Raw genomic sequence first — 20,675 nt, 5'->3', positions numbered from 1 at the left:
TTGCCAGTGGGAGGAAAGTTTGCCTGACTGAGAGCCATAACAAAAACGTAGGAAGATTAACTTATCTAGAATAGAGATATCATTATGAACTCTAGTGAGAGATAAGACTCATTGCTTTAAAAAGTTTACGGCAATCTAAGGCAGAGAAGCATTGATTTTAATGACCTATTAATTAAAAACTCACAATGAAATCAAAGATGCACTGATAATAGAAAATATTAATGTGCCCATGTTACAGTTTTATACTGAAAGGAAGCAGCAACAGGATGTTAAAACAGGCTTCCAACATGGGAGTTATTTGAGGAATATAATTTTTGCTGTTGTGAAGAGGCTATATTCAGTTCAGAAGTCACAATAGAGCATCTAGCTGGGAGATTATTGCAAGTGGCAACATGGCGGTAAATACTCGGGATGGTAATGCTCTTGCACACCTATTTCCTCCTCACATCAACTCCTGAAACTGTATTTCTAGGGAGTGACATTTTAAGATACAGGAAGAAGCTTTCAAAAGTGTAGTTTTCTCTACCTATAATAAACAGTTCAGTGATGAGTGCAAGGCTGTGAGCTTAAAAAGGTGGACAAACTTATTTTTTTCATGTTGGGAGGAAATTTTTAAAAATCAGAAAATGTTAGGTTTTATATTTTAATTGGCTTATTATTTCTTTTACTTTTTTATACAGAATATTGATCAATATCTGTGATTTTTCCTTTTTCCTACTTTTCTCAGTTAACCCTTTTTAAAAGGTAAGAAATATTCCAGGGACTTTAGGGTTCCCATTTTTTTCTTTTTGATTCAAGTTGAGCCCTTGAAAGCCCACTTCACACATGAAAAGTACATAAAAAAAAATAGGTAGACAGATTTCTCTGCTTGTAAACTTTCAACTTAAAAGCTTCCAGAGTGAAAAACACAATCATACACCAGTGTAAAAGTGAGTTACATATTCCTGACAATAGTCACTTGGCCACTTTAAACAAATGGACTTAGGAAGAGGCTTTGGGAGGAAAACCTTTACTTTTTATACAAGTAAAAGTTCGTAACTCAGGTATAATGAGATCCATTCTTCCCAGCGGATGAGAGGCACTTTCTGGTCCCTTGAGCACAGCCCATTCCAAAGACACTAAGGGCAGGTGTAAATGAAGATTTGCAAAAAGCTTTGAGCAGTGGCAACATCATTTCAATAAATACACAGAACATTGGTGAAGCCCCACCTCATTTCAGGACATCCTCTTTATGTTTATCTCTTGCTGCAACTCCAGACACAGTGACAGCTTCTCACCTTAAGTGTCTGCCTCACCCTTCTCTGACTTAGGGCTTTCCCTGGCACTAGAGAAAATTGTTGCACTTCATCCAGGAATTATCTCCTGGGGGTGATCTTCAAACAATGGAGAAAGTGAGACAATGAATAAACGACTCAGCCATCTCATCCTCTGGTGGGACAGGGGGGACCAGTACTGCTCAGAAATTTCCCAGTGGTATTGAACCCCAGCTTCCCACAAAGGTAACGCACTTTATAGCAACTCCATTATTGGCTTTCCACTCATGGGGCACAGGCTCCGGACGCGCAGGCTCAGCGGCCATGGCTCACGGGCCCAGCCGCTCCGCGGCATGTGGGATCTTCCCGGACCGGGGCACGAACCCGTGTCCCCTGCATCGGCAGGCGGACTCTCAACCACTGCGCCACCAGGGAAGCCCGGCTTTCCACCCTTAATTCACAGTCCTTACTTCTTCAGGTGTGTTTCCTGGGATCATCTCCCATATGAAATACTTACAAGCATGTCTTTCTCTTAGGTCTGCTTTTGAGAGAACAAATCTAAGAAAGTTAGTTCTTGAAGTGGCCCCTAAAGAAAATATTTTGGAATCAGTCCTCTTGCTGTCAGATAACAACAGAGACCACATTACTGGGGACATAGCAAGGCCTGGCATGCTGTAGCATCACACTTCTTTAAACTCTCATTTCTTCTGGACTGGGATGAGGCAGAGGTAGCACTTCATGATGTGAGGGCAAAGGTTACTCTAAGAATTGTGAAGTTCCCTGCTCTAGAAACCTTCATTACAGAACAACGAGAGGCTCAAGGCAGCCAATGATCAAGTAGCAACATTTGAAAAGATTTTTTTCTTGAGCAGCTTGAGGACACGTTGAACTGATGAAGTTTGTCTAGAATTAGATCTTAAAGATCTTGGAGGAACAAAGGAGACTGAATACACACTTTGGCAGGTCACCTACGCTAAAGTGAGGGCCCTGATGGAGAAGGAGTGAGACTAAGGCTGGGAGCATTTAGTTGAATGCTTGAGAAGCTCAGATGGATCCTGTTTCCCCTGAGCCCTCTCAGCCAGCAGGGTGGTGAAGTATAAGACTGGACACAGGAAGAAATGATCGATATGGGAGGGGTCTCTCCTGAGTCTCCAATGACTCAATATTTAATTTCCTGGCAAAGATATCTGTAGACAGTTTTATCAGTTTGCTGAGATGGTTCTCAGAATCTTGGGCATGATGGTTGCCTGTGGTAAATTTGTTGGAGATGCTGGAACAGCCTTGAGAAATTACTCAGGTAGAGACCAGGAGGCCCGAGAGATGAGCACGTCTTAGTGGATTTATTACCTGTTACTAGAGATCCCACTAGGTAGCTGTGTCCCCTGGGAGGGCCCAAGACACTTCCTCCACTAAAGCAGCAAAGAATGTGCTAACGAGGTAGATGGCGACATAGTTTAGAAAATGGTGGTGGTTCTGTGTAGGAAGGCTCAATGCTATGAGATGCTGCCGTGGAACTGGGCTCTATAGTATTTCTATGCATGATAGTATTCTAGAATAGCAGGGACCAGGTCGTGTCTGAGGTAACGTGGGCTTTAGTACCCTAATAAGCAACAATGTCTAAGCAGCAATTAGGATCCTAAACTTGAAGGATCTACATCAATGACTTATAGAATATGATGCTCCTAAGGGCAACATAATTGAGGAGCCATTCAGTAAGGATATTGTTTGGTTTTTAACAAGCACAAAATAAACCAAGAATGGGTGAGCAGAAGACTGAAGTCAGACCCCACAACAGAAAAACACAAACCCTCTACCAGTTTCCAAAACTGAGTCAAACCTCAGATCCAGAGTCCACAATTAAATCAAAAACTGAGCTCCACTGAGGGAGGGCCATGAAATTCCATCACAAGTATATACGGTAAATGTATCCCCAATATTTACTATTTAATAGAGAAACAGAACAGTGGGAAAGGGAATTACCTAGTGTTTTGAGAGTTAATGGACATAGCTCTAAGCTGAGACAAACATCAACACAGATGTCATCACCACTCCTATTAGTGTGGGGACTTAGGGATGCCAGTGAGAAATGAAGTCCTAGCTCCTGTCCAGCTGGCAAGGGGTACTATGAGTCTGTGGATCCATGCTGCATTTGCTTCCCTGTTCTGAGAGCATGCCATTGAACTCGATAAACTTATCAGATAGCTAAACCTCTCTGGTCAGTGGAAAAACAGTCATTATGATACAAAAAGTCAAGTCAAAGTTTCTAGAACCATCCCCATTAACCATGATAGTAAATAAGAGACAATAGTGCATCATGGTGGAGTTATAAATATTAGTTTTAAAAGTAGTAGGAGTGATGTCCCCACCAGATCCTCATTCATCACATCAATATGGCTTCCAAAAAATGGATCATGAGGGTGATAATAAGTTATCATGAACTTAAGCAAACAGTGGACCAGCAGCAGCTGTTGTGCTACATATGATGGTATCTTTTGCCAGAGGTCAACACTGCTTCTGGCACTTGTTAATGCAGTTTTTCAACTACAGCTGGAGTTAGCAATCTTTTTTTGTAAAGGGCCACTTAGGAAATACTTTAGACTTGCAGGCCGTATATTCTGTGTTTCAGTTATTCATATATCTCATTGCAGCACAAAATCAGGCATAGACAATTACATAAATAAGTGGATGAGACTGTGTTCCAGTAAAACTTTACTTATGAAAATGGATTATAGGTCAGATTTGGCCCATGGGCCATAGTTTGCCAAACCCTGATGCAGAGAATGTGGTTTCCTCATCAGGAAAGATGTTCATATTCGCTTGAGAAAGAAATCAAATCATATTCACTGACTTTCCCAGGGCTATTTTAACTCCCGTACTCTCTATTAGAAAAATTAACAATCTTGACCCTTTGTAAAATAGCTCACTGGTCTACCATGTTGATGACTTTATGCTAAGTGAACCTAGTGAACAGAAGTATCAAGAACATAATGGATCCCCTGGTAAGACACACATATGCCAGAGGGTGAGAGAGAAACTATACAATAATCAGAGTCCAATGACAGCGGTCCAATGATAGCGGTCTAATGATTTTAGGGAGGAAGGGGACATCCACTACATGGTAAAAGACAAGTTACTACATGCTTACCACTATGAAAGAGGTATATGGTGGTCCTTTTTGAGTTTTGGACGCAATAACTTTCTAGAAGTATCTTTGTAATACTTCTTTAAGCCATTTGTCAGGTGACTCCAGAGATTGGTGTCTGAGGGGAAGCCAAAAATGGGCATTTCCACACACAGCTCCACTCAGGGGTGGCCCTAATGACATGGTGAAGAGAAATGATCCCAGTGGTAAGAACTTTAAGCAATACACTTGATTACCTCCTTCTAGGGAGGAATAAGTGGTTGAGATAAAGATGCGTACAGGTTGTTGGGCAATGGCAAATGGCTTGGTTTGTTGGTTAGAAACTAGAAGGAACAATACTGGAAGAGTAAATAAAGGAGTTATGGTGAAGAGGAACGTGGGTGGGTCTATGTGAATGGACCTGAAATAGGAAGATTTTTATGTGTCATGTCAAGGTTCACAAGAGAACATCTACTACAGAGAAGATACTGAACAACCAGGTGGATAAGATGACTTGTCCAGTAGATGTCAGTCTTTGTCTTTGACCTCTGTCTTTAACCAGATGGCCTCTGTGTTTGACTATTCATTGCTTGCACAATTAACCAATGAGCAGAGTATCTGTTCGCAGGGATGAAGGCAATGCGTGAGCACAGAGGCAAGGACTCAGTTTTACCAAGGCCTTTATAGTTACAGATATTGCTGAATATCTGAACTTTCAACAGCAGAGAACCACTTTCAAGCATGTTGTATACATCAAACTTCATCTTTCATGAAGGGAGCAATGATTCATCCTTATTGCAACTGAAACTTATTCTGGAATGATGGGTTCTTTTTCCCCTTGCCAAAGCACTACTATCCTAGCCCTGACAGATTTACTGGTGTAGTATACTAAATAGTATTGCCTTAGGCCAAGAAAGTCATTTTATAGCAAAGGAGACATAATAATGAACTTGCACCTATAAGATTCACTAGTCTTATCATATAGTATATCACCCAGAAGTTCATGCCATGAATTTTAGAATGAAGACTCAAAGGTTCATCTAAGGTAACAACTAGGAAGAGACACTGCTGAGTTGGAGCAATCTCCTTCAGAATGTAGTATAAACACCGAGTCAACGACAGTTAGATGGTGCTCTGTGCCCAGTACCTAGAACACATAGAACCAAGAACCATGGGGCAGAAGTAGGAATGGCTCTTATCACCACTCTCAGTGATCTATCTGGGGAATTTTTGTTTCCTTCCCACACAACTTTAGGCTCTAAAAGTCAGTCATCCTAGTGCCCTGCGTTGGTGAAGCAGGGGGATGCTTCTTCAACCAGAAGATGCAGAAAGAGTTTCATTAAACCCAAAACTACAACTGATACCAAATCATCTTGGGCACTTCACACCAATGGACAAGAATACAAAGAAAGGAATTACTATCATAAGTATCTAGAGTGGATGATTCACATTGAGAACAAGGAGAAATATGTCTTGGAACTTGAATAATATGCTGTGGCATCTCTTGATGTTCTCATGCCCAGTGATAATACTAAGGAAACAATTATAGACACCATAGCCTGACAAAGGCAAGGTAACCAGAAATTCATACCCCTCAGGGATAAAGGTGTAGGTCACACCACCAGGCAAACAACCTCTATCATGAGAAATGTGACTTATCTCATGTCCCCTTGATGTACCTGAGTGCACCTGAAATTGTAGTTTCTGACAGGGATGTGTGAGGGATGGAGATTTCCCAGAGCAATCTTCTGCCCAGTGTGGGAGTCTGTACATCAGTGTCCTAGGCTCCCATTTCCTGGTGAGATAATTCAGAGGCAAGTTTCTCAGAAATTCCTCCAATGGTATTGAGTCCCAGTTGACCATAGTGATAAACCATTAATAAATGCACATTTGTTTGGCTTTTCTCTTGCCCCTATTTCTGTTTTCCCTCTTTTTCTTTCATACTTCCTATGATCACTCCTAAATAAATTACCTGCATTCAAACATTTGTTTCTAGGTCTGCTTTGGGGAAAACCCAATATAAGTCATATAGTATCTCAAAATATGTAATATATAAATTAAATATATGTAATAAAGTGAATATATAAATATATATATTCAACAAGGCCAGTTACATCACTTTATATGGATACCGAGTATACCACTTCTTCTCAGAGGCAGGTCTTGCCCAGCAGTCATGTGGATTAAAGGAATATGAGAGTCATCCTCTGATCCTAGCAATAGGAAACATACTAAAAACCTTTGCAACCCACAATGAATATACACATTATATAATTAGATCAGAAAATCAAGCAGAGAATTTAAGATCTAAATGGAAGACAATTAAAATGGTCTCCATTATTCATGCTGAGAGACTGATCCTGGAGAGCACATGCACTGTAAGAACTGTTATAAAATAAAAGAGAAAAGAGCCTGCACAGTTAGACCAATATCACATTCCCTGGCATATTCTTGGAAGGGCTTTTAAGACAGAAGAATTAAACCTACAGAATTAAACACTGGAAAACTGGTTCCTTCTGCTAAAGCAAGAAGAGCATCTAAAACCTATGTAGACAAGGTTTATTAGGCACCAGGAATAATCTAGATGCCTTTAAATATGCATATGAACTGAAATAATGTATAGGCTAAGAGTTTCCATACTTTGTAGAAATACAAAACATCATTTAAAATTTCCATTTTCTATCCATATATACATCAAGGGTCACGGTCAAAGCCTAAAACTTCTTCAGTTATAAAACTCTCAACATTTAAAATTATAAATAATTCTCAATAAATCAAATGTTAAAAAATGCACTCTGTATTAAAATAGAGATGAAATAAATGATTCCCAAAGTGAAGAGTTTAGAAAAATCAAAGGATTTAAATTTGTGATCTTTTCAAGTTGTTTTAGCCCAATTTAATTTAGAATTTACTGAACTGGTTTGTTTTACATCACTTTGCTTTTCTCATTCCAGAGTTTTTCTCTCTTTCAATTCCATTTGTTATAACCACGATATTAACTAAATAATCTACTCTATGACATTGCAGAGTTAATTTAAGTCTCTTTTAAAATGATTGTGGTCACTTGGCCTTAAGAACTTTCATTTGGTGGCAGATAGTGAGTGGCTGAAGATGGGAATGAAAAGGGGTTTAGATGCATAACTTTATTTGGGTGCAAAAACCACAGTAAAAAAGACAAAGGGAGGAAAATGAAAGAAATATTGAGAACTGTACTTTTTCTGAGCTACTCTTCAATTTAATAAATATTTTATAAGAATTTAGAAAATCAGACTAAATTATTAGTAGTAAAAATACAGACTTGTAAACAATCATTATACTTGTAATCTCCCAATAATTTAAACTACAGTGCATATTTTTTATTAAAACTCAACAGTTCGAACTAAGTAAATGAATTTTATTTTTAAAAAGTTACCATTCTTGTTACTTATAGAATAAGAAACTAAAAGAATTAAAAACCTGGATTTGATTTTAGGCTACTGTCCAGAGTTAAATTTTTAGTTGATATCCATCTCCGTAACTATATCACATAATTCATATTATTTTATGTTTCATATCGGAGAGGGATTAGACAACCTCAGAAGTATAGAATTATTGCTGAATATTGAATTTTATAAAGATCTGAAACTTTTTATTACTGATAAAAAGCAAAGTGTCTATAAATGAAACAATTCTTACAAGAACTATGATGTTGTAAGTGGAGTGCCCCAGAGAGGGTCTGGCCCACTCCTTGTTTTGTAAACAAAGAAATCTGCATTTAGAGACATTTAATAACAATCCTAACTGATAGAAAGTGGAATATTAGATAAAACATCTCCTGAATTCTTTCTACTATACTGTCTTAAATGTAAAAAATGATCACGTTTTTTGTATCAGATAGTAATCATTTCTGAACCCAAACAGATAGGAAGAAACACTGATGGAAAGAAAAACATCATTTTTAAGGTTATGGGAGATAAGCTCCGAGCTTTTAGTAAAAGTGGTTCAAATTTCCAGATTCCCATTTGATAAACAACCATGAAGTATTGTTTTCTTCAACATGATTTTTCAATGATTCTAAGACCAATCTGTGAAAAAAATGAAAGATGATGAAAATGAATCATGAAGATACGAAGCAGCTTTACCCATTTTATATAACCTTGTTTCTTAAGAATGGAGGGGTCAAAAAATGTGAACAATAGATTATGAAAGAAAAAGAGTCGTATCTATATTAGGTGTTGTTAATCACCCATATTTGTGTGATCCTTTTTGGCTTCAAATTTTCAACTACTTTATCTTTACTTGTTTCACTTTTTGCTTCTCACAAAAGGTGGTATTTAACTGAGAAACATAACCTGGTTCTATATATAACATGATCTAGAAAAAGTAGGGCAGTTGATGTCAAGGCGACACAAAAACTGCTGTTATCAGCAAATCCTAAATTTTTCAAAGGAATAAAGGCAATTTTCTTTAAGAGTCTCACTCTGAACCTACACTTAGGTAATTTTTTAAAGGGACAATTGGTTTACCAAACTCCCATCTTTCTTTTCTCTTGGTTCCAGTAAAGATGGCTCCAAAGTAAGGGTTATTTAAACAGCCCCTTCTCATAGGGCAGATGTGGACCTTCTCTTCCTTGCAAGCCCTTCCTAATTTCAGGGCCCATCAGATGTTGCTTTTTTTCACGCTGCCTCTATTGCAGTTGACAGAGAAGACAACTCCCATACTCTAGTCTTCTAACAATTCAGATATCTCCTTAACTCGAATTAGTAGGTGAGCACAAATTGAAAATAACATTTACTTGCCACCTAGCAGGTGGAAGAAAAGCAGTTTTTTGTTTTGTTTTGTTTTTTTAAACCACAACCAAAAACAAATTAGGAAAGGCATTACTTTTGTTGGGGAGGAAGAAATTTTCCTCTACCCTTCTAGGTTCTTCTGGTTGCTCTAAGAATTAAATTGACATGAGACAGATTAACAGGAGAAAATCAAACAAAAGCTTAGTAACATGTACACATGGGAGAAACCCAGGAAAAGTGAGTAACTCACCAGAATGGCTGAAACCCTCACCTTAAATACCATCTTCAGCTGAAGACAAAAGAGGATGTTGTGGGTAGTGGTTTGGGACCTCAAAGGGGAGGAAGGCAATGCACATGGAGGGGGAAAAGTAAATGTTTGGTAAATAAATGTTTGCTGAGCCTTGGAGAGATGGGACACAGAGAGGACCCTGATCTCTAAGGGTTTCCCCCTCCACACCTAGCCCCTATTCATTACAGAGATCTCTGGTGACAGCTCTCTTCCTGCAATAGGCCCTCTATGTAAATCCTTTTAGGCTGTTAGCAGGAAGGTCAAAGTTTCTTCCTGAGTCTTTGAGCCTTGATTGTTTTCAGCTCGAAATAAGCTACACACCAAAGAGACATTTTAGGGCGGCAAATTTTGTTCCCCTAAGCTTTTGTTTTCCTTTTCATATTTTCAGAAAAAAAGGACTAGCAGGTGACAGAGTAAAACCAAGGAATCATTGAACAATAAGGAGCAAGGAATCAAAAAAGTAGCCATATATATTTATGTATTTGTATATATGCACATCTGTATGCTTGTATTTGTATATATGTGTGTGTATACATATATAATATTAAAGAGGGAAGAAACTTTAGAGAGAGAGATATGATAACATTTTCCCCATTTTATCATTGTAACTAAGGCCAAGCCACCTTGAATTTAATCTAATTTATGCCTAAAGTATAAATATAAAAAATTCCAAGCTGTTCTGAGACAAACATGGAAGCATATGAAATGCTAGTCTGAAATCTGATATTTCAGATTTCAGTGACTTAGGAGTTGAGATTGCAAAGCTATAGCAGTGGTCTTAGACTTTGCAGAGCAAATAAAAAAATAGATGCATAAAACAATTGCAACCAAAGATATAAAATGATCTTTCTTAAAGGCTTATGAAATGGCCCATTTAAGAAGAAAAAAGTTATTAACAATGTCAAATAAATTGGTCTCTTGATTTTTAGGAATTTGTGTTGTTTCCTATGAATCTTTCTCAAAATCACAACACACATTTCACCAAATTGTCATAATGAAATGACTTGATGATTTAAGTATTGATAAACAGTTACAAAAATTAAGAATATTCATGGCTTAAATATATAATAGAGGGATACTGAGCTAAGAATAAAAATCGGTAATTAGCTTTATAAGGCTCACAGTCTACATATTTTTCATTCACGTCTACAAATTTTAACATGATCGTGGGACCTACACAGCCACGCAAAAACATCAGAGAACTTAAACATCTTCGCTTTTAAAAGATTTAGTGTAATGTTTGAGCTAAAACTTGATCATTTTTTATAAAGCAGCATCTGCATGCTACTTTGAAAATGCTTTAAATTTGGATATCTTTACAGAAGTTGCACATAGTGAAACACAGTATTCCTGTTAAATTCTGGTAGAGAGTGTGGTCCCTGGAGTCAGCTGGGGCTGCGGTTGGAAGACAGTCCCTAACTTCTGTCATTCATGAGCTCGCCAGTAACTCGGCCCCGAGCTAAAAACTCCCACAGGGAAGTAAAGGTAAGAGAGGAAGGGAAGGGAGCAGTGGGAAGGTCCATTGACTGCCCTTCAATTTCCTGAAATTGCCCACTTAGAATTCTTATTTCGACGTTACAAGCCTCACCTTCTCAAGTGTGAAGCCTGAGTGTGCTCAGCTGACATAAGGTACAGGGCGATCTCCCTCAGCGCTGCATGTTCAGGAAAAAGGAGGGACCATCTACCTTGAATAGAGAGAGCAGCCACACGGAGGTGGGTGCCTGTGATACCCACAAGCCAAACATAGGTGTGTACCTTTATCATGAGGATGCAGGAGGAGATGCTGGCCACGGGAGCATCTTAAAAGCAGGCTGTCTGACTGTTTCATCTGTGTGAGCATCCGGCCCTTCCACATGTCAGAAGCCTGGCTAAAGGAACTACACTCAAAACCTCCCCATTTACTTCTTCTTACAAACATCTTTTTAAAAATAATGTTTGTTTGTTTATGTGAATCATCTGGAAAATCAAATGATATATCTTGATGTTCTTAAAACAAGAAGACCTCCTTTAAGTTTCCTGTAATGTTTCTGAAAAACAGAAGGATTAAAATCCTCTGTGTGTGAAAGCATTTAGCTAAGGGATATTATTCTCTTTTATAGAGCATGGTGTTCTAGGCAGACAGTAGCTTTTTCTTAGCAATCCAGACTATTGTGAATTTAAAGGCTTGTGTCAAAAAATAAAAGGCATTTGAAGCTAAAATGATCCAGTGTCCTCTCATCCAAAGCACAGGTAGACTGTAAATAACATGCATTGTTACCTTGGCTGTGGAACAAAATTAGTCTGGAAAAACCCAAGTGTGTAAAATATGCTTTAAAATTTTTCTCTCATATAATTGCCATGCTTCCTTTGTTATCAATGTAGAAAATCTATGCAGTTTCTCTTGGTTATTTAGTATTCTATAACATGTTTTATTCCCATTTCCTTTGGTTTCGGATGTAAAGCGTGTACTTCGGGCTAGCAGAAACAGAGAGACAATATATTAGAATATTATTCAGATCCCAGCTGAAGTGACTCAGGCCTTTGAGTTTTAAATAAAATGGTTTTGATTACTGTATCCTGTAATTCTGTGGGCAATTCAACGCCCTCACAAGTATGTGCAATTTCCAGGACTGACACTTGTTCCACATTCTGGTACCTGGTATTTCATTCTCAATTTAAGGTTCCTCTCCCTCTCTCTCTCCTCTCTGTGCCCACATAGATGTGTAGCTCCACCTCTTTAATTTATTCAGAACAAACGAAAACAAGCCTTTATACAAGGCATTTTGCAGTATGACAGACTGTAGGGAAGTTTGGGGTTGTAATGGGGATGAATGCACCAACAGTTATAAATATTAGATGCCACCCTCTCTGTCTTTGTAGAAGTCATTTACTGACACCCAGGAGGATCAGTTTCTCTTCCTCAAGACGTTCTCACTTTTGTACTTCCCTTCCTTCAATTAAGCAGAATAGCTGAGCTCCGTACTTTCCACTCAGTTCTCTTTCCTTCGTATGAACGTGCCCTGATAAGGCACATCCATCTTCCACCTCCGTTTCTTAAAGGGAAAGGAGCAACATAACAATTTATTTTCTCTCTCTTGGTGGTACTCACTATGGTCACTGGTGCTGTCCCTGAAATATTTCTGACTTTCCTCCTCTCCAGATACATGGTGGGGTTGTACTTCTAGGCCTCAGTGGTTTCACGTGATTCATGAAACAATGTAACATGTTCTGAAAAATGAGTCCCGATTGGTGAATGTCACTTCTGAGCAGGAGCATTTAATTTCCACCGTGAGACCCTCTCTCTTCCCCCTGCCAGGTACCAGCAATGCTTGCCAGGCAGGTGCCTCGGTGCACATGAGTGACTGCGAGAAGGAAACACATCTGCTGACCCACAGTAGGGGTGCTGTGTACGATATGAACCAGGAGACCTTCAAGATGGCGGAGGAGTAAAATGCCAAGATCACCTTCCTCCCCACAAATACATCTACACGTTGAACAACTCCTACAGAACACCTACTGAACGCTGGCAGAAGACCTCAGACCTCCCAAAAGGCAAGGAACTCCCCCACGTACCTGGGTAGGGAAAAGAAAAAACAGAGACAAAAGAATAGGGACGGGACCTAAACCAGCGGGAGGGAGCTGTGAAGGAGGAAAGGTTTCCACACACTAGAAGCCCTTTCGCGGGCGGAGACTGCGGGTGGCGGAGCGGGGGTGGGGGGAGCTTCGGGGCCGCAGAGGGAAGCGCAGTAACAGGGGTGCGGAGGGCAAAGCGGGGAGATTCCCACACAGAGGATCAGTGCCAAGCGGCACTCATCAGCCCGAGAGGCTTGTCTGCTCACTCGCCGGGGCGGGTGGGGGCTGGGAGCTGAGGCTCGGGCTTTGGAGGTCAGATCCCAGGGAGAGGACCAGGGTTGGCAGCGTGAACACAGCCTGCAGGGGGTTAGTGTGCCACGGCTAGCCGGGAGGCAGTCCGGGGAAAAGTCTGGAGCTGCCGAAGAGACAACAGACCATTCTTTTGGGGTGCGCGAGGAGAGGGGACTCAGAGGACCACCTAAATGAGCTCCACAGACAGGCGCGAGCCACAGCTAGCAGCACGGACCCCAGAGACGGGCATGAGATGCTAAGGCTGCTGCTGCCGCCACCAAGAAGCCTGTGTGCGAGCACAGGTCACTCTCCACACCTCCCTTCCGGGGAGGCTGTGCAGCCTGCCACTGCCAGGGTCCCGGGATACAGGGACAACTTCCCCGGGAGAACACACGGCGCGCCCCAGGCTGGTGCAACATCATGCCGGCCTCTGCCACCAGAAGCTCGCCCTGCATCCGCACCCCTCTCTCCCCCCGCCCTGAGTGAGCCAGAGCCCCCGAATCAGCTGCTCCTTTAACCCCATCGTGTCTGAGAGAAGAACAGAAGCCTGAAGGCGACCTACACGCAGAGGCGGGGCCCATTCCAAAGCTGAGCCCCGGGAGCTGTGAGAACAAAGAAGAGAAAGGGAAATCCCTCCCAGAAGCCTCAGGAGCAGTGGATTAAATCTCCACAATCAACTTGATGTACCCTGCGTCTGTGGAATATCTGAACAGATAAGGAATCATCCCAAAATTGAGGTGGTGGACCTTGGGAGCAACTGTAGGCTTGGGGTTTGCTTTCTGCATCTAATTTGTTTCTGGTCTTACATTTATCTTAGTTTAGTATTTAGAGTTTATTATTATTGGTAGATTTGTTTATTGATTTGGTTCTCTTTTTTTTTTTTTAGTATAGTTTTCAGCACTTGTTATCATTGGTGGACTTCTTTTTTGGTTTGGTTGCTCTCTTCTTTCTTTTTTTATTTTTAATACTTTAAAAAAATTTTATTTTAATAACTTAATTTTTTTATTCTACTTTTTTTCTTTCTTTCTTTCTTTCTCTCTCTCTCTCTCTCTCTCTCTCTCTCTCCCTCCCTCCCTCTCTCTCTCTTTCTTTCTTTCTTTTTTTCTTTCTTATTTTCTCCCTTTTCTTCTGACCTGAGTGGCTGACAGGGTCTTCAAACTCCAGCTGGGTATCAGGCCTGTGCCTCTGAGGTGGGAGAGCCGAGTTCTAGACACTGGTCCACTAGAGACCTCCCAGCTCCATGTAATATCAAACAGCAGAAATCTCCCAGAGATCTCCATCTCAACGTTAACACCCAGCTCCACTCAAAAACGAGCAAGCTACAGTGTTGGACAGCCTATGCCAAACAACTAACAAGACAGGAACACAACCTCATCCATTAGCAGAGAGGCTGCCTAAAATCATACTAAGGTCACAGACGCGCCAAAACACACCACTGGACATGGTCCTGCCCACCACAAAGACAAGGTCCAGCCTCACCCACCAGAACACAGGCACCAGTCCCCTCCACCAGGAAGCCTACACCAGCCAATGAACCAACTCCCCACTAGGGGCAGACACCCAAAACAACAGGAACTACAAACCTACAACCTGCGAAAAGGAGACCCCAAACACAGTAAGTTAAGCAAAAAGAGAAGACAGAGAAACACACAGCAAATGAATGAGCAAGGTAAAAACCCACCAGAACAAACAAATGAAGAGGACATTGGCAGTCTACCTGAAAAAGAATTCAGAGTAATGATAGTAGAGATGATCCAAAATCTTGAAAAAAGAATGGAGAAAATATAAGAAACATTTAACAAGGACCTAGAAGAACTAAGGAGCAAACAAACAATGATGAACAACACAATAAATTAAATTTAAAATTCTCTAGAAGGAATCAATAACAGAATAACTGAGGCAGAAGAATGGATAAATGACCTGGAAGATAAAATAGTGGAAATAACTACCACAGAGCAGGATAAAGAAAAAAGAATGAAAAGAATTGAGGACAGTCTTAGAGACACTGGGACAACATTAAATGCACCAACATTCGAATTATAGGGGTCCCAGAAGAAGAAGAGAAAAAGAAAGGGACTGAGAAAATATTTGAAGAGATTATAGTTGAAAACTTCCCTAATATGGGAAAGGAAATAGTCAAGCCCAGGAAGGGCAGAGAGTCCAATAAAGGATAAATCCAAGGAGAAACACTTTAAGACACATATTAATCAAACTATCAAAAATTAAGTGCAAAGAAAAAATATTAAAAGCAGCAAGGGAAAAAAAACAAATAACATACAAGGGAATCCCCATAAGGTTAACAGCTGATCTTTCAGCAGAAACTCTGTAAGCCAGAAGGGAGTGGCAGGACATATTTAAAGTGATGAGAGGAAAATACCTACAGCCAAGATTACTCTACCCAGGAAGGATCTCATTCAGATTCAACAGAGAAATTAAAACCTTTACAGACAAGCAAAAGTTAAGAGAATTCAGCACCACCAAACCAGCTTTACAAAAAATGCTAAAGGAACTTCTCTAGGCAGGAAACACAAGAGAGGGAAAAGACCTACAAAAACAAACCCAAAACAATTAGGAAAATGGTAATAGGAACATACATATCGATAACTATCTTAAATGTAAATGGATTAAATGCTCCAACCAAAAGACAGACTGGCTGAATGGATACAAAAATGAGACCCATATATATGCTGTCTACAAGAGACCCACTTCAGACCTAGGGACACATACAGACTGAAAGTGAGGGGATGGAAAAAGATATTCCATGCAAATGGAAATCAAAAGAAAACTGGAGTAGCAATTCTCATATCAGACAAAATAGACTTTAAAATAAAGACTATTACAAGAGACAAAGGACACTACATATGATCAAGGGATCAACCTAAGAAGATATAACAATGGTAAATATTTATGCACCCAACATAGGAGCACCTCAATATATAAGGCAAATGCTAACAGCCATAAAAGGGAAAATAGACAGTAACACAGTCATAGTAGGGGACTTTAACACCCCACTTTCACCAATGGACAGATCATCCAAAATGAAAACAAATAAGGAAACACAAGCTTTAAATGATACATTAAAGAAGATGGACTTAATGGATATTTATAGGACATTCCATCCAAAAACAACAGAATACACTTCTTCTCAAGTGTTTATGGAACATTCTCCAGGATAGATCATATCTTGGGTCACAAATCAAGACTTAGTAAATTTAAGAAAACTGACACTGTATTAAGTATCTTTTCCGACCACAACGCTATGAGACTAGATATCCATTACAGGAAAAATATCTGTAAAAAATACAAATACATGGAGGCTAAACAATACACTACTAAATAACCAAGAGATCACTGAAGAAATCAGAGGAAATCAAAAAATACCTAGAAACAAATGACAATGAAGACACGCTGACCCAAAACCTATGGGATGCAGCAAAAGCAGTTCTAAGAGGGAATTTTATAGCAATACAATCCTACTTCAAGAAACAAGAAACATCTCAAATAAAAAGCCTAACCTTACACCTAAAGCAATTAGAGAAAGAAGAACAAAAAACCCGAAAGTTAGCAGAAGGAAAGAAATCATAAAGATCAGATCAGAAATAAGTGAAAAAGAAATTAAGGCATGCCCAGGGCAAAGGCACTCAACAACCCAGGTGGACAAAATTCCTTGGCCGGTTGATGTCAGCCGGCCTCTAGTGTTAGTCACCCGGTCGCTGGCATAATGTGTGCATGAACCAAGTAGCCATGGTGACAAAGATGGGAGCTGCTAGACATGAGCTCAACAGCATGGGTGCCCACTTACCGAGGCTGATCTAGCTTCTGCTGCTCTAGAGGTACACACTGATAACAAACGGGCCCCCCAATATGCACCATCTTTTGAGAAGACTAATTGGCCATTTGGTGGCAAACTGACTACACTGGACCTCTTTCAATGAAGGGCTAGCTGTTTATTTTAACAGAAATAAATACATAGTCCAGGTATGGGTTTATCTTTCCTGCCCACAGCTTCACCCAAAACCACTATTTGAGGGCTTAGAGAGTGCTTGATTCATTGACAGTTTCCCTCATAATATTGCATCAGACCCCAAAGGGCTTGTCTTGTAGCAAAGGACGTGTGAGAGTGGGTCTATGAGCATGGAATCCACTGCTCATGTCACAAACCACAGCACCCAGAAGCTATCAGCCTGATAAAGCACTGGAACAGCCCATTAAAGGTAGCGCTGAAGCACCAGCTCAGAGGTAATACTTTACAAGGATGACACACCATCCTCCAGGGCACACTATGCACTTTAAACAGAAGATCTTTATATGCTGTTATGTCCCCAGTAGGTGGACCACATGTGCCAGGGACCCAGGAAGTGGAAATAGGAGTGGCCCAATTTATCATCAATCCCAGTGAGCCATGTGGGGAATCTGTGTTCTCTGTGCCTATAGCCCTGCAGGCTTTAGCTGCACCCTCCTCACGTTCCCGGGAATCCCCACACTCCACCCACTCAGACTGTGTCCCTGCTCTCAGCGTCCTCATGGTGTTCAAAAGAGGAGACTAATTCCTGCTGGAGGGACCCAGGGGAAAGGACCAGCTCCCCCATCACAGGCTGTGGGCATCTGGTCTGGTCAGATAGGGAGAAGAATGCCCCGAGGCTGTTCTTCAGGGGAAAGACTTGAGGAACAGGTAGAGACAATCTCCTGGGACAAACTTGCAGCTGCCGGGAGGAACTACTGGTCCCGAGGACATGCAGTGTCACATTTGGGTTGCTGTGGCCTTGGACCTTGGCAGACATCTGATTGGGGCCACAGTGTTCCACACCAGAAGCCCACATTGGGGTGGGCTAACCCCAACCCTAACCCTAACCCTAACCCTAACCCGGGACACTGGCACACTGGAAGGCTCTGGATCTGTGGCCCACGCAGGTGCAGCTCACCCCCACCTCTTCTGGCTTAGGGAAGTCCCTCCCCTGCACAGCCTTTCAGTCAGAGCACATCCCCCTGTACCTGGCTGGGCTCCCAGGGGAGAGGTATCTCTGCGCTGTGACCCGGAGCTGGGAGGAAGCCTGGGGGGATGAGGCATCCACAAGGATTGGGGTTTGCTTGATAGGTGGTGTGAGCCAGACTTCTTATGGAGGAGTCTTGGAAGAGGGGCCGCCAGCGCCAGTCACCCAGGTGTTTCTCATCCCAGGACTTCTCTCCCTACTCGGTCTGACAACAGGGTGTCAGACCCCTCAAGGAGAAGAGTCTGTGTCATGACAAACAAGTAAACCACTGTGACCAGCAGGGGTCTTTGCTAAAGGTGAGGGGGGTGTCTAGAATGGATAGGGGAGAAGGGATCATTACAGTGATGGGGGCTGCAATGTGTCCTATCTACCTTCCGTTGCTAATTTTCCCCAGGAAGAGACACCCACTAGAATCTTGAAAGAGCTGCTCCCAGCAGAGAATCTATAAGGAGAATTGTGATGGAGAATATGATCTTCAGAACGATGGAAATATTCCTGTATTTGCTGGGAGTCTTGCCAGAAAACAGCTCTCCATGTCCAGCCTCCTTGGGGATTGCCTCAGATAAAAATACCTGCCTCTCTAAGGTTACACATCCATCCAGAGGCACTCTACCTCTAATTACTATCAACATGAGAAGAAAAGGCCTGGATCCCTCACCCTAACTTGAGATAGTTTTGAATCCCAGGTCCATGGCCCCTGTGGAGGTCAGTGGAGGTCTTTATTAGGATGACTTCACAGCTGAACCTCTGCTTTCTTTTCTCCCTTACACAGGGTGGATCCCAAAAGCACTCCTTAGCAAACATCCTGCATGCTAATCTCCATCTCAAAATTTGTTGCCCAGCGAATCCAACCTATAACCAGGTACACAGTCAATCAAAATGGTTTTGCAAGCTACAATTGCTATTGTGTCATCAAAGGTTTATGCCATACCCAATTTTATCTCTGGAGAGTCAAAGGAAGATTTAAGTTTCGCATGGAATTGCATTTCAGTGACACGAGGAACCACTATTTAAGTGCTTATTATCTGTGAAATTAAGTTTTAAAATAGTCTGAGAATTTTAAACTTCAAACAACATTACAATTAATATTGCACAGAATGCTTTTTCCTTTCTTTTTAGTCACCATGGGAGCAAATACGTTAATAAATATATTTTGATTTGCAAAAAGGTTGCATTACTAATAATTTGAATGACTGCAACTAAGATCCTAAAAAGGACCCTTTTCCTTGAAAGTTAGACAAAGAAAGAACAAATATTAATCCAACATTGCTTTTCTCTCATGAAGTCTTCCTCACTTTTCTCAGCATCTGGCAGTAAAAATGCAAAACTCATAGATTTACTTGTATCACTATTGAAAGTATTTTGAGAAGTCTTTGGAAATACTGTGTCTTTTTAGAGACTCAGACTCAAGGTAAACATTTAAAGCACAATCAATCAATCAATGTCTGAATTAAATAACGTTTCTTAAGTGTAACTGATAATACATTCAATATACTAACCGCGAAATAGGAAAGCTTCTGCAGGCACTGATTTTGTTAGTGAAGTTAACTTTTACACTTACGTCTCAAAGGTATCTGCAGGCCAAATTCAGAAATTCTATTTGCATATTCCGCTGAAGATTAACTAGCCTGTCACAGATCTGAAAAGCAGAAGAGAGAACAGATCATTAATATCATTAGCATAATATATTATTTATGAAAACCCCAAAGATGGGAAATATTAAAAAAACTGGAAAGCTCAGCACAGAAATTAGAAAGAAGTGTTTGTGTTTGAATAGAAGAAAATTTGTTTTAGTTTGCTAGTCAAAACAACAAAGGGAAACAACCAAGGTAATTCAGAGAGCCAGTAGACGTTATTTGGGGAGAACCAGAATACTAAAAGAAATGAGTCTTGATAGTCACATTACTGCTGCTCTTCCTAAATGGTACTGTATCCTCATATATTTTATACACTTGTTGGAGAAGACTTTGAAACATTAATTTGTGCCGTAGTAAAATTATATTATGTAAAGTGCTTTAAATGCTAAAGCTTAGCATGATTAAGCAATACTGAAACTATTGTGATGCTATAGAAAATGAGTGAACTTATCCTCAATAAAAGGAACCAAGAACTTCAATTATCTGCCCACAGACTGTAATTTGAGTTTGTGTATGCAGGCTTATAAAAAGGATTTAAAAAGAAAATAAGTCCCATAAATTTGTTTAGGAATTTTCAGCAGTGTTCATGACCACTTAACTTCCATTTAAGTTTCCCAGGACTTATAGTAAGTCATGTACGATCTCAGTCATCCTCTCAAAAAAAAAAAAAAACCTATCCTTCACATCTTCATTTATGCTCTGTTTTACAGATTTCAAACGCTTAAGGAGAAAAGAACTAAATTCACCATTTGGTTGTTCAAATCATTAATTC

This window comes from Stenella coeruleoalba (genome assembly GCF_951394435.1).
Source record: "Stenella coeruleoalba genome assembly, chromosome: 1".
Lineage (NCBI taxonomy): Eukaryota > Metazoa > Chordata > Mammalia > Artiodactyla > Delphinidae > Stenella > Stenella coeruleoalba.
Note: the sequence above shows the minus strand (reverse complement) of the source record.